Here is a 13,020-nt window from a genome sequence, read left to right on the forward strand (position 1 = left end):
TCTATGTGACTGGACTCGTACTACCGTCCTGTTCTGTCTATGTGACTGGACTCGTACTACCGTCCCGTTCTGTCTGTGTGACTGGACTCGTACTACCGTCCCGTTCTGTCTGTGTGACTGGACTCGTACTACCGTCCCGTTCTGTCTGTGTGACTGGACTCGTACTACCGTCCTGTTCTGTCTGTGACTGGACTCGTACTACCGTCCTGTTCTGTCTGTGACTGGACTCGTACTACCGTCCTGTTCTGTCTGTGACTGGACTCGTACTACCGTCCCGTTCTGTCTATGTGACTGGACTCGTACTACCGTCCTGTTCTGTCTATGTGACTGGACTCGTACTACCGTCCTGTTCTGTCTATGTGACTGGACTCGTACTACCGTCCTGTTCTGTCTATGTGACTGGACTCGTACTACCGTCCTGTTCTGTCTGTGACTGGACTCGTACTACCGTCCTGTTCTGTCTGTGACTGGACTCGTACTACCGTCCTGTTCTGTCTGTGACTGGACTCGTACTACCGTCCTGTTCTGTCTATGTGACTGGACTCGTACTACCGTCCTGTTCTGTCTGTGATTGGACTCGTACTACCGTCCTGTTCTGTCTATGTGACTGGACTCGTACTACCGTCCTGTTCTGTCTGTGATTGGACTCGTACTACCGTCCTGTTCTGTCTATGTGACTGGACTCGTACTACCGTCCTGTTCTGTCTGTGATTGGACTCGTACTACCGTCCTGTTCTGTCTATGTGACTGGACTCGTACTACCGTCCCGTTCTGTCTGTGTGACTGGACTCGTACTACCGTCCTGTTCTGTCTGTGTGATTGGACTCGTACTACCGTCCTGTTCTGTCTATGTGACTGGACTCGTACTACCGTTCTGTCTATGTGACTGGACTCGTACTACCGTTCTGTCTATGTGACTGGACTCGTACTACCGTTCTGTCTATGTGACTGGACTCGTACTACCGTCCTGTTCTGTCTGTGACTGGACTCGTACTACCGTCCTGTTCTGTCTGTGACTGGACTCGTACTACCGTCCTGTTCTGTCTGTGACTGGACTCGTACTACCGTCCCGTTCTGTCTATGTGACTGGACTCGTACTACCGTCCTGTTCTGTCTATGTGACTGGACTCGTACTACCGTCCTGTTCTGTCTATGTGACTGGACTCGTACTACCGTCCTGTTCTGTCTGTGACTGGACTCGTACTACCGTCCTGTTCTGTCTGTGACTGGACTCGTACTACCGTCCTGTTCTGTCTGTGACTGGACTCGTACTACCGTCCTGTTCTGTCTGTGACTGGACTCGTACTACCGTCCTGTTCTGTCTATGTGACTGGACTCGTACTACCGTCCTGTTCTGTCTGTGATTGGACTCGTACTACCGTCCTGTTCTGTCTATGTGACTGGACTCGTACTACCGTCCTGTTCTGTCTGTGATTGGACTCGTACTACCGTCCTGTTCTGTCTATGTGACTGGACTCGTACTACCGTCCTGTTCTGTCTGTGATTGGACTCGTACTACCGTCCTGTTCTGTCTATGTGACTGGACTCGTACTACCGTCCCGTTCTGTCTGTGTGACTGGACTCGTACTACCGTCCTGTTCTGTCTGTGTGACTGGACTCGTACTACCGTCCTGTTCTGTCTATGTGACTGGACTCGTACTACCGTTCTGTCTATGTGACTGGACTCGTACTACCGTTCTGTCTATGTGACTGGACTCGTACTACCGTCCTGTTCTGTCTATGTGACTGGACTCGTACTACCGTCCCGTTCTGTCTATGTGACTGGACTCGTACTACCGTCCCGTTCTGTCTATGTGACTGGACTCGTACTACCGTCCCGTTCTGTCTATGTGACTGGACTCGTACTACCGTCCTGTTCTGTCTATGTGACTGGACTCGTACTACCGTCCTGTTCTGTCTATGTGACTGGACTCGTACTACCGTCCTGTTCTGTCTATGTGACTGGACTCGTACTACCGTCCTGTTCTGTCTATGTGACTGGACTCGTACTACCGTCCTGTTCTGTCTATGTGACTGGACTCGTACTACCGTCCCGTTCTGTCTATGTGACTGGACTCGTACTACCGTCCCGTTCTGTCTATGTGACTGGACTCGTACTACCGTCCCGTTCTGTCTATGTGACTGGACTCGTACTACCGTCCCGTTCTGTCTATGTGACTGGACTCGTACTACCGTCCCGTTCTGTCTATGTGACTGGACTCGTACTACCGTCCCGTTCTGTCTATGTGACTGGACTCGTACTACCGTCCCGTTCTGTCTATGTGACTGGACTCGTACTACCGTACTGTTCTGTCTATGTGACTGGACTCGTACTACCGTCCCGTTCTGTCTATGTGACTGGACTCGTACTACCGTCCCGTTCTGTCTATGTGACTGGACTCGTACTACCGTCCCGTTCTGTCTATGTGACTGGACTCGTACTACCGTCCTGTTCTGTCTATGTGACTGGACTCGTACTACCGTTCTGGCTATGTGACTGGACTCGTACTACCGTCCCGTTCTATGTGACCAGCCGCTCCGACAGTTTAGCAGACTGATAAACTCCAGATTGACTAGGAAGGAGGGATTAACCTCAGCCATTGTTTCTGCCTATAATCAATTTGTCAGGTAGACTTACTGCAGTCAGTCAGTCTGGAGAATATGACCCACTTCTGACACCATGGTCCTATCTCTCCTCCCTCCCTCCTTCTGTCCCGCACTGCAGCTTTAGTTAAATAGACTTAGCTGGCTCTGTCCCCCCCCTCTCTCCCCAGGGAACGCTCACAGCTTTGTTTACATTTTTAGGAAGGGGGGAGGAAGGGGATGGGAGAATGTAAAGTGAGACCATGTGTCCTGGCTGGCCCTGTCCTCTGCCTCCTAACCCTGTCCCTTGCCTCCTAACCCTGTCCCTTGCCTCCTAACCCTGTCCCTTGCCTCCTAGCCCTGTCCCCTGCCTCCTAGCCCTGTCCCCTGCCTCCTAGCCCTGTCCCCTGCCTCCTAGCCCTGTCCCTTGCCTCCTAGCCCTGTCCCCTGCCTCCTAGCCCTAGGAGAATAAAATAATAATAAAATCTGTCGTTCTGCCCCTGAACAGGCAGGCACTGTTTCTAGGCTGTCATTGAAAATAAGAATTTGTTCTTAACTGACTTGCCTAGTTAAATAAAGGTCAAATAAAACATGTTGGCATAAATCTGTGCGTATACTATGCGTGGGATCATTTCAATGCAGTGTGAGATTTATCATTCTGAATGTTTGCCTGAGAGTGTAGGAAAATGTACACACAGCCATGACCATGCGTACGCATAGTGCCAAGTGCTGGAATAATGGAAATGCTTGTCAAGCGTAGAATAGGGAAAATACACTGAGTGTACAAAACATTAAGAACACCCCCAGGTGTTCCTAAGGAAGGGGGAGAGAGTGTGTTCCCACGGTCAGGAGTCTCAGCATCTCTCTCTCTCTGTGCTGGGTTGGGGCTGACCAGCTGGCCTCTCCCTCCTGGTCTCAGCTAATGGGATGTTAGTGGTGAATCTTGAGCTGTGTACCAATACCCATACTGTATACTACATACTTAATGAGTGTATATACACTATTAGTTCATTTTAGTATACTGTACACGAACAGTTTCCTTTCAGTTGAGCGTACTAGCTCTTTGCCTGTCTACTGGAAGTTGATGCTGTTGCTATGCAACCTCTTGCTAGCGTGTTAGCATAATAAATTGCTAGCTAGACATTTTACAACTTCAGGTGTGTTATTATATTTAGTCTGGGGTGTGTTATTGAATTCATTCTGGAGTGCCAGAGTGCGCCCTGGGCGTTAGTAAATTCAGAGCGTTGTCAGATTGTCCGTTAGTAAATTCAGAGCGTTGTCAGATTGTCCGTTTGTAAATTCAGAGCGTTGTCAGATTGTCCGTTTGTAAGTTCAGAGCGTTGTCAGATTGTCCGTTTGTAAATTCAGAGCCTTGTCAGATTGTCTGTTTATAAATTCAGAGCCTTGTCAGATTGTCTGTTTATAAATTCAGAGCCTTGTCAGATTGTCCGTTTGTAAATTCAGAGCCTTATCAGATTGTCCGTTTGTAAATTCAGAGCCTTGTCAGATTGTCCGTTTGTAAATTCAGAGCCTTGTCAGATTGTCTGTTTGTAAATTCAGAGCCTTGTCAGATTGTCTGTTTATAAATTCAGAGCCTTGTCAGATTGTCTGTTTGTAAATTCAGAGCCTTGTCAGATTGTCCGTTTGTAAATTCAGAGCCTTGTCAGATTGTCTGTTTGTAAATTCAGAGCCTTGTCAGATTGTCTGTTTATAAATTCAGAGCCTTGTCAGATTGTCCGTTTGTAAATTCAGAGCCTTGTCAGATTGTCCGTTTGTAAATTCAGAGCCTTATCAGATTGTCCGTTTGTAAATTCAGAGCCTTGTCAGATTGTCCGTTTGTAAATTCAGAGCCTTGTCAGATTGTCCGTTTGTAAATTCAGAGCCTTGTCAGATTGTCCGTTTGTAAATTCAGAGCCTTGTCAGATTGTCCGTTTGTAAATTCAGAGCCTTGTCAGATTGTCTGTTTGTAAATTCAGAGCCTTGTCAGATTGTCTGTTTGTAAATTCAGAGCCTTGTCAGATTGTCGTTTTGTAAATTCAGAGCGTTGTCAGATTGTCTGTTTGTAAGTTCAGAGCGTTGTCAGATTGTCCGTTTGTAAATTCAGAGCGTTGTCAGATTGTCTGTTTGTAAATTCAGAGCGTTGTCAGATTGTCCGTTTTGTAAATTCAGAGCGTTGTCAGATTGTCCGTTTTGTAAATTCAGAGCGTTGTCAGATTGGCCGTTTTGTAAATTCAGAGCGTTGTCAGATTGGCCGTTTTGTAAATTCAGAGCGTTGTCAGATTGTCCGTTTTGTAAATTCAGAGCGTTGTCAGATTGGCCGTTTTGTAAATTCAGAGCATTGTCAGATTGGCCGTTTTGTAAATTCAGAGCGTTGTCAGATTGGCCGTTTGTAAATTCAGAGCGTTGTCAGATTGGCCGTTTTGTAAATTCAGAGCGTTGTCAGATTGTCTGTTTGTAAGTTCAGAGCGTTTCGCTCTCTGAGTGTTCAGAGCGCACACTGCCAGACGGTGTCTCTGGACGCTCTGGCCGAGGAGTAGTAGGGTAGATCTGGGCGTTCTCTGACCTCACAACAGCAGTCAAGCACCCAAGCTAACTTCCAGACACATGAGAGAGCTGATCATTTTACTCGCCCTAGCAGAGCTGGTTAGGCTATTTTCATGTTATCTAGATCGTTTGTGACTAACTAAAATTAAACTTTATTTGTCACATGCGCCGAATACAACAAGTGTAGACTTTATCGTTTAATGCTTACTTACAAGCCCTGAACTCTTCTTTATCTGCACTGTTGGTTAAGAAAATATTTACCAAGTAATAAAAAGTAACACAATAAGAATAACAATAACGAGGCTATATACAGGGGACACCGGTACCGAGTTAGTGTGCAGGGGTACAGGTTAGTTGAGGTAATCTGTACATGTAGGTACAGGGTGAAGTGACTATGCATAGATAATAAACAGCGAGTAGCAGCAGTGTAAAAACTAATGGAGGGGGGGTCAATGTAAATAGTCTGGTGGCCATTTGATTAATTGTTCAGCAGTGTTATGGCTTGGGGGTAGAAGATGTTGAGGAGCCTTTTGGACCTAGACTTGGCGCTCCGGTACCACTTGCAGTATGGTAGCAGAGAAATCAGTCTAACTTGGGTGACTGGAGTCTCTGACAACTGTGCTGCTGGCAACACTTTAATTACGTTTTTTTTGCCGACGTTTACTGACACCGGCCATATTCAACGGGTGTTGAGTGTTTGTAAATTCATCAGTTATTCTGCGCTCTGGTACTCTGACGAGAGAGTTCTGAAATCGGAGTAGATAGCCAGAGCGAATTTATAAACGCACACGAATGTCGATTGACCGCTAAGCTAACAATGACGGGAATAATCAAGTCAATAAACGTTGGCTAGTTAGCCTATAGTTAATATACTGGCAAATTTGATGTATAACTACTAACTTTAGGTAGCTAGCTAACATACCGGTACATACTGCTGTAATGCTATGTGGTTCGTAAGGACAGTGTAGCTAAGAAATTCTCAGCCAACATAACATGTAAGGTAACTATTTGAAGTCAGTACTTCTATACACCGCTCTGTTCTCAGCTGATGGGGTGTTAGTGGTGGAGACTCCTGGTCTCAGCTGATGGGGTGTTAGTGGTGGAGACTCCTGGTCTCAGCTGATGGGGTGTTAGTGGTGGAGACTCCTGGTCTCAGCTGATGGGGTGTTAGTGGTGGAGACTCCTGGTCTCAGCTGATGGGGTGTTAGTGGTGGAGACTCCTGGTCTCAGCTGATGGGGTGTTAGTGGTGGAGACTCCTGGTCTCAGCTGATGGGGCGTTAGTGGTGGAGACTCCTGGTCTCAGCTGATGGGACGTTAGTGGTGGAGACTCCTGGTCTCAGCTGATGGGACGTTAGTGGTGGAGACTCCTGGTCTCAGCTGATGGGACATTAGTGGTGGAGACTCCTGGTCTCAGCTGATGGAGTGTTAGTGGTGGAGACTCCTGGTCTCAGCTGATGGGGTGTTAGTGGTGGAGACTCCTGGTCTCAGCTGATGGGGTGTTAGTGGTGGAGACTCCTGGTCTCAGCTGATGGAGTCTGATTACTTCCTGACCCTTTTATTCTCTCTCTCTTTCTCTGTCTTTAAAATAATATATATTATTGGCTCTGTACAGGGTTGTAACAATGTGCAAATACAGTATGTGTCTCTAATATGGTCATACATTTGGCAGGAGGTTAGGAAGTATAGCTCGGTTTCCACCTCATTTTGTGGGCAGTGTTGCACATAGCCTGTCTTCTCTTGAGAGCCATGTCTGCCTACGGCGGCCTTTCTCAATAGCAAGGCTATGCTCACTGAGTCTGTACATAGTCAAAGCTTTCCTTCATTTTGGGTCAGTTACAGTGGTCAGGTATTCTGCCACTGTGTGTACTCTGTTTAGGGCCAAATAGCATTCCAGTTTGCTGTTTTTTTGCGTCAAGTTATTATCTTTTTGTTTTCTCATGATTTGGTTGGGTCTAATTGTGTCGCTTTCCTGGGTCTGTTTGCCCCAGGAGCAGCTTGCTTAGGGGATTCTTCTCCAGGTTCATCTGTCTGTAGGTGAAGGCTTTGTTATGGAAGGTTTGAGAAACGCTTATTTTTATGAGGTTGTAGAATTGAATTACTCTTTTCTGGAATCGTCCATATTCTGCTCTGCGTGTATTATTTGGTTTTTTAGCTTGTACACGGTGGATGGTTTTGCATAATTCTGCATGCAGAGTCTCAATTTAATGTTTATCCCATTTTGTGAATTCTTGGTTGGTGAGTGGACCCCAGACCTCACAATGATAAAGGGCGGATGATTTTTCTGAGATTGCTGCTGATGCATATTCCATGGTAATTATTGGGGGGAGGTCCCGCCGTTCTGGGAGAGGGTCTCGCTGGTCTGGGCGGGATGTCCGTTGAGCTGTTGCTCCTGTGTGAGGTGTTGGAGCTGCGGTTGAGAGCGATGTCCTTTAGGGTCCTGGTGAAGGTGTGCACTGCTGTCTTGTATTGGTGGACCTGGTCGGAAAGGCTGTTTAAGTCCAGGGTGGAGTGGTGGGCCAGGAAAACATTTGGTTTTGAGACACAGTCACGGGAAATACTTGCATTTCCCTGCTGTATGGTAGCAGGGTGGAAGTATTTTTTGCTGTGTTCTCAGGTTGTTCTTGCCTGTGTGTATTATTATGTGGCTGGGTGTCCCTAGTTGGTCCTCAGACAAGAGGACACCAGAGTTTAGAGCCTGTGTGTTCAAGAAAAATGTTATTGTATTTATTTCCATAAGAGTCCATAAGGAGTACAATCTGTAGCTTGTGGGTGTGGTGGGGTTGTCAGGAGGGCTATCTGGGGGGGGGGGGGGGGGGTCTGGGGTCCACTGGGCTTGGGGTTCTTCATTTATCTGTTCTGCTGTGGTGTTGAGACTTGGGTCAGGATCTGAGGTGGACTGTTCTGCTGTGGTGAGACTTGGGTCAGGATCTGAGGTGGACTGTTCTGCTGTGGTGTTGAGACTGGTCAGGATCTGAGGTGGACTGTTCTGCTGTGGTGTTGAGACTTGGGTCAGGATCTGAGGTGGACTGTTCTGCTGTGGTGTTGAGACTGGTCAGGATCTGAGGTGGACTGTTCTGCTGTGGTGTTGAGACTTGGGTCAGGATCTGAGGTGGACTGTTCTGCTGTGGTGTTGAGACTTGGATCAGGATCTGAGGTGGACTGTTCTGCTGTGGTGTTGAGACTTGGGTCAGGATCTGAGGTGGACTGTTCTGCTGTGGTGTTGAGACTTGGATCAGGATCTGAGGTGGACTGTTCTGCTGTGGTGTTGAGATTTGGATCAGGATCTGAGGTGGACTGTTCTGCTGGCTTCTCTGTGGGGGTTGCCAGCTCTTTAATGTGTTGTTCTGTCACACATCTTTCTCACCTTCTTCTCCTTTGGTGTTGTCACCTGCTGTTCCACCTCCGCCGTACCCCCAGCTGGGTGACTTTATCCTTCATTTCAGTGAGGGAGTAGAGCTCTGTGCTGGGAGGTTGTCTTTCCGCTTGGGGTTGCTCATCTGTGGGGTTGTTTAAGGAAGAGGTCTGACTTGTTTGGGGTGGGAGAGTCTTTCTCAAGAGAGAGCTTCTCCTGCTGAGCTCCCTCTTTGACTCAGTGGAAGTCCAGCTGACACTGTTTGGGGTGGGAGAGTCTTTCTCAAGAGAGAGCTTCTCCTGCTGAGCTCCCTCTTTGACTCAGTGGAAGTCCAGCTGACACTGTTTGGGGTGGGAGAGTCTTTCTCAAGAGAGAGCTTCTCCTGCTGAGCTCCCTCTTTGACTCAGTGGAAGTCCAGCTGAAACTCTTTGGGGTTGGCCTGTACCAGTACTGTTCCAGACTTGTACAGGTTGACATTGGCTGACTCAGTCCTCATTGGCTAGTATCCTGAGTTTTCTACCCTCTCATCCCCCCCTCTCTCGCTCTCATCCCCCCTCTCTCGCTCTCATCCTCCCCTCTCGCTCTCATCCCCCCCTCTCGCTCTCATCCCCCCCTCTCGCTCTCATTCCCCCCTCTCGCTCTCATTCCCCCCTCTCGCTCTCATTCCCCCCTCTCGCTCTCATTCCCCCCTCTCGCTCTCATTCCCCCCTCTCGCTCTCATTCCCCCCTCTCGCTCTCATTCCCCCCTCTCGCTCTCATTCCCCCCTCTCGCTCTCATTCCCCCCTCTCGCTCTCATTCCCCCCTCTCGCTCTCATTCCCCCCTCTCGCTCTCATTCCCCCCTCTCGCTCTCATTCCCCCCTCTCGCTCTCTCACTGAGGTGTGTTTTGCAGGGCATCACATGGCAGCACAGGGCTAGCTTGTACTCAGCATTGGTGTCAGATCCATTGTACATTTCACTCATCTGTCTGTGGTCGTAGCAAATCCAGCCTATTAGGCCTATGCTCTGATTTTAGAACGTATGGCCATGAGTACCACCAGGGGTTTTCAGGCGTTATTATAGTAGGCTATGGATATTAATCATAGTAAGATAATCAGATGATATGATAATAGTTAGTTTAATGTGAGTTTGAAATATTAACCCCTGAAGCCTTCTTGTGTAGGACGCCTATAATATTACCATAATTGCATCTGCTGAAATCATAACCCACTGCAGTTATGACATGCTGATTGTAAACATGTTAATAACCATCTCCTCTCCCTGTGTTTCTCAGATCAGCTCCATGCTAGCTAGCCCCATGCTAATAATCCTGTCTCCTCTCCCTGTGTTTCTCAGATCAGCTCAATGCTAGCTAGCCCCATGCTAATAATCCTGTCTCCTCTCCCAGTGTTCCTCAGATCAGCTCCATGCTAGCTAGCCCCATGCTAATAACCCTGTCTCCTCTCCCAGTGTTTCTCAGATCAGGTCCATGCTAGCTAGCCCCATGCTAATAACCCTGTCTCCTCTCCCTGTGTTTCTCAGATCAGGTCCATGCTAGCTAGCCCCATGCTAATAACCCTGTCTCCTCTCCCAGTGTTCCTCAGATCAGGTCCATGCTAGCTAGCCCCATGCTAATAACCCTGTCTCCTCTCCCTGTGTTTCTCAGATCAGGTCCATGCTAGCTAGCCCCATGCTAATAACCCTGTCTCCTCTCCCAGTGTTCCTCAGATCAGGTCCATGCTAGCTAGCACCATGCTAATAACCCTGTCTCCTCTCCTTGTGTTTCTCAGATCAGGTCGATGCTAGCTAGAGCCATGAGCGGTCTACTGAAGAGGAAGTATGAGGAGGTCTATGATGAGGACCAGTGCTACTCCTCTTCCTCCTCAGCCTACTCCGGATGGGACTCGGAGGGGGAGAGCTGCTACTCAGACACCCTTGACTCAACACCCAGCAACCCTGGTTCTCCAGACACACATTACAACAGTGAGTATCTAATCTACTTCCTCAGCCTTCACTATGCCTTCACTATGCCTTCACTAATCTCCACTAACCTCAGGAGGCTGAGAGGATTTGGCATGAGCCCTCATATCCACAAAATGTTCTACAGCTGTAACATGGAGAGCGTCTTAACTGGCAGCATCACTGCTTGGTATGCCAAATGCACCACCTTGACCGCAAAGCACTGCAGATGGTGGTGCGGACGGCCCAGTGCATCACTGCTTGGTTTGCCAAATGCACCACCTTGACCGCAAAGCACTGCAGATGGTGGTGCGGACGGCCCAGTGCATCACTGAGGCCGATCTCCCTGCCATCCAGGACCTCTATACCAGGCGGTGTCGGAGGAAAGGCTGAACAATCTCCAGCCACCCAAGCCGTAGACTGTGCTACTGTCCGGCAAATGGTACCGAAGCATCGGCTCTCGGACCAACAGGCTCCTAAACAGCTTCTGACTGCTAAATAGTTCATTAAATGGTTACCCGGGCTATCTGCACTGACACCCCCCCCCCCCCTCCATATCAAAGCAAACTTTATTTGTCACATGTGCCGAATACATGTGTAGACCTTACCGTGAAATGCTTACCTACAAGCCCTTAACCAACAGTGCAGTTCAAGAGTTAAGAAAATATTTACCAAATAAACAAAGGTAAAAGAATAAAATAACAATAACGAGGCTATATACAGGGGGTACCGATACCAAGTCTATGTGCGGGGGTACATGTTACTCAAGGTAATTTGAACATCAAATTTTATTTGTCACGTGCGCTGAATACAACAGGTGTAGAACTTACAGGCTCTAACCAATAGTGCAAAAAAGGTATTAGGTGAACAATAGGTAGGTAAAGAAATAAAACAACAGTAAAAAGACAGACTATATTAAGTAGCCAGGCTACATACAGACACCGGTTAGTCAGGCTGATTGAGGTAGTATGTACATGTAGATATGGTTAAAGTGACTATGCATATATGATGGACAGAGAGTAGCAGTAGTGTAAGAGAGGGGTTGGCGGGTGGTGGATGGGACACAATGCAGATAGCCCGGTTAGCCAATGTGCGGGAGCACCGGCCCAATTGAGGTAGTATGTACTATATCTATGACTGGGGTGGCTGGGGTCTTTGACAATTTTTAGGGCCTTCCTCTGACACCGCCTGCTGTAGAGGTCCTGGATGGCAGGCAGCAGCCATAGTGATGTACTGGGCCGTACGCACTACCCTCTGTAGTGCCTTGCGGTCAGAGGCCGAGCAATTGCCGTACCAGGCAGTGATGCAACCAGTCAGGAAGCTCTCGATGTTGCAGCTGTAGAACCTTTTGAGGATCTCAGGACCCATGCCAAATCTTTTTAAAGGGAAGCACAGCCGCGAGCTGCCCAGTGACACAAGCCTACCAGACGAGCTAAATCACTTCTATGCTTGCTTCGAGGCAAGCAACACTGAGGCATGCATAAGAGCATCAGCTGTTCCGGACGACTGTGTGATCACGCTCTCCGTAGCCGACGTGAGTAAGACCTTTAACCTCTCTGGGATCGCGGGACGCTTGCGTCCCAACAGCCTGTTAAAATGTAGAGCGCCAGATTTTAAAAAAAATCGATAAAATCAAACTTTATTAAATTACACATATAAGATACCAAATTAAAGCTACACTCGTTGTGAATCCAGCCAACATGTCAGATTTCAAAAAGGCTTTTCGGCGAAAGCATAAGATGCTATTATCTGATGATGGTGCAATGGCTACACTCTCTTTGTTGACAATTTCAACCATGCCGGCGCTACTCAAAACGCAGAAATAAAATATAAAACATGCATTACCTTTGACGAGATTCTTTTGTTGGCACTCCAATATGTCCCATAAACATCACAAATGGTCCTTTAGTTCGATTAATTCCGTCCATATATATCCAAATTGTCCATTTATTTGGCGCCGTTGTACCAGGAAAAAAAGCGTTCAATTTGCGCAAAATCACGACAAAATATCTAAAAAATTACCTCTAAACTTTGCCAAAACATTTCAAAGTACTTTTGTAATACAACTTAAGGTATTTGTAAACGTTAATAATCGATCAAATTGAAGACGGGTCAATCTGTTTTCAATACAGGATATCAACAAACTCACGGTACTTTTCAAGTCTTGCTCAACTCTCAAACATAAACACACGACGTCACTCCACTTCCGGGTCAATATCTTTCTCAGTTGACTAATGAAAAACCTTAACCTTTTTCCATACAATGGCGACATCCAGTGGAAGCAGTAGAAACTGCGTGGATAGTGATTAGAATTCTGGTGTGCCCATGATAACCCATTGAACATACAGGAACTTAACAATAAAAAAGTTAGTCCTCAGGGTTTTGACTGCTATATAAGTTCTGTTATACTTACAGATATGATTCAAACAGTTTTAGAAACTTCAGAGTGTTTTCTATCCAAATCTACTAATAATATGCATATCTTATATTCTGGGGATGAGTAGCACGAAGTTGAAATTGCGCACGCTATTTTTCCCTAAGTGAAAACTCTGCACCCTATCCTCAAGAAGTTAAACAGGTCAACATACACAAGGCTGCGGGG

At 47.3% G+C, this 13,020-nt stretch overlaps 1 pseudogene; it reads left to right on the plus strand.

Annotated features, from left to right (window-relative positions):
* The window catches only part of LOC139583226 (cysteine/serine-rich nuclear protein 2-like), a 40,651-nt pseudogene that overhangs the window by 12,267 nt on the left and 15,364 nt on the right, over window positions 1-13,020 (plus strand).

Source organism: Salvelinus alpinus, chromosome 8, assembly GCF_045679555.1.
Source record: "Salvelinus alpinus chromosome 8, SLU_Salpinus.1, whole genome shotgun sequence".
Lineage (NCBI taxonomy): Eukaryota > Metazoa > Chordata > Actinopteri > Salmoniformes > Salmonidae > Salvelinus > Salvelinus alpinus.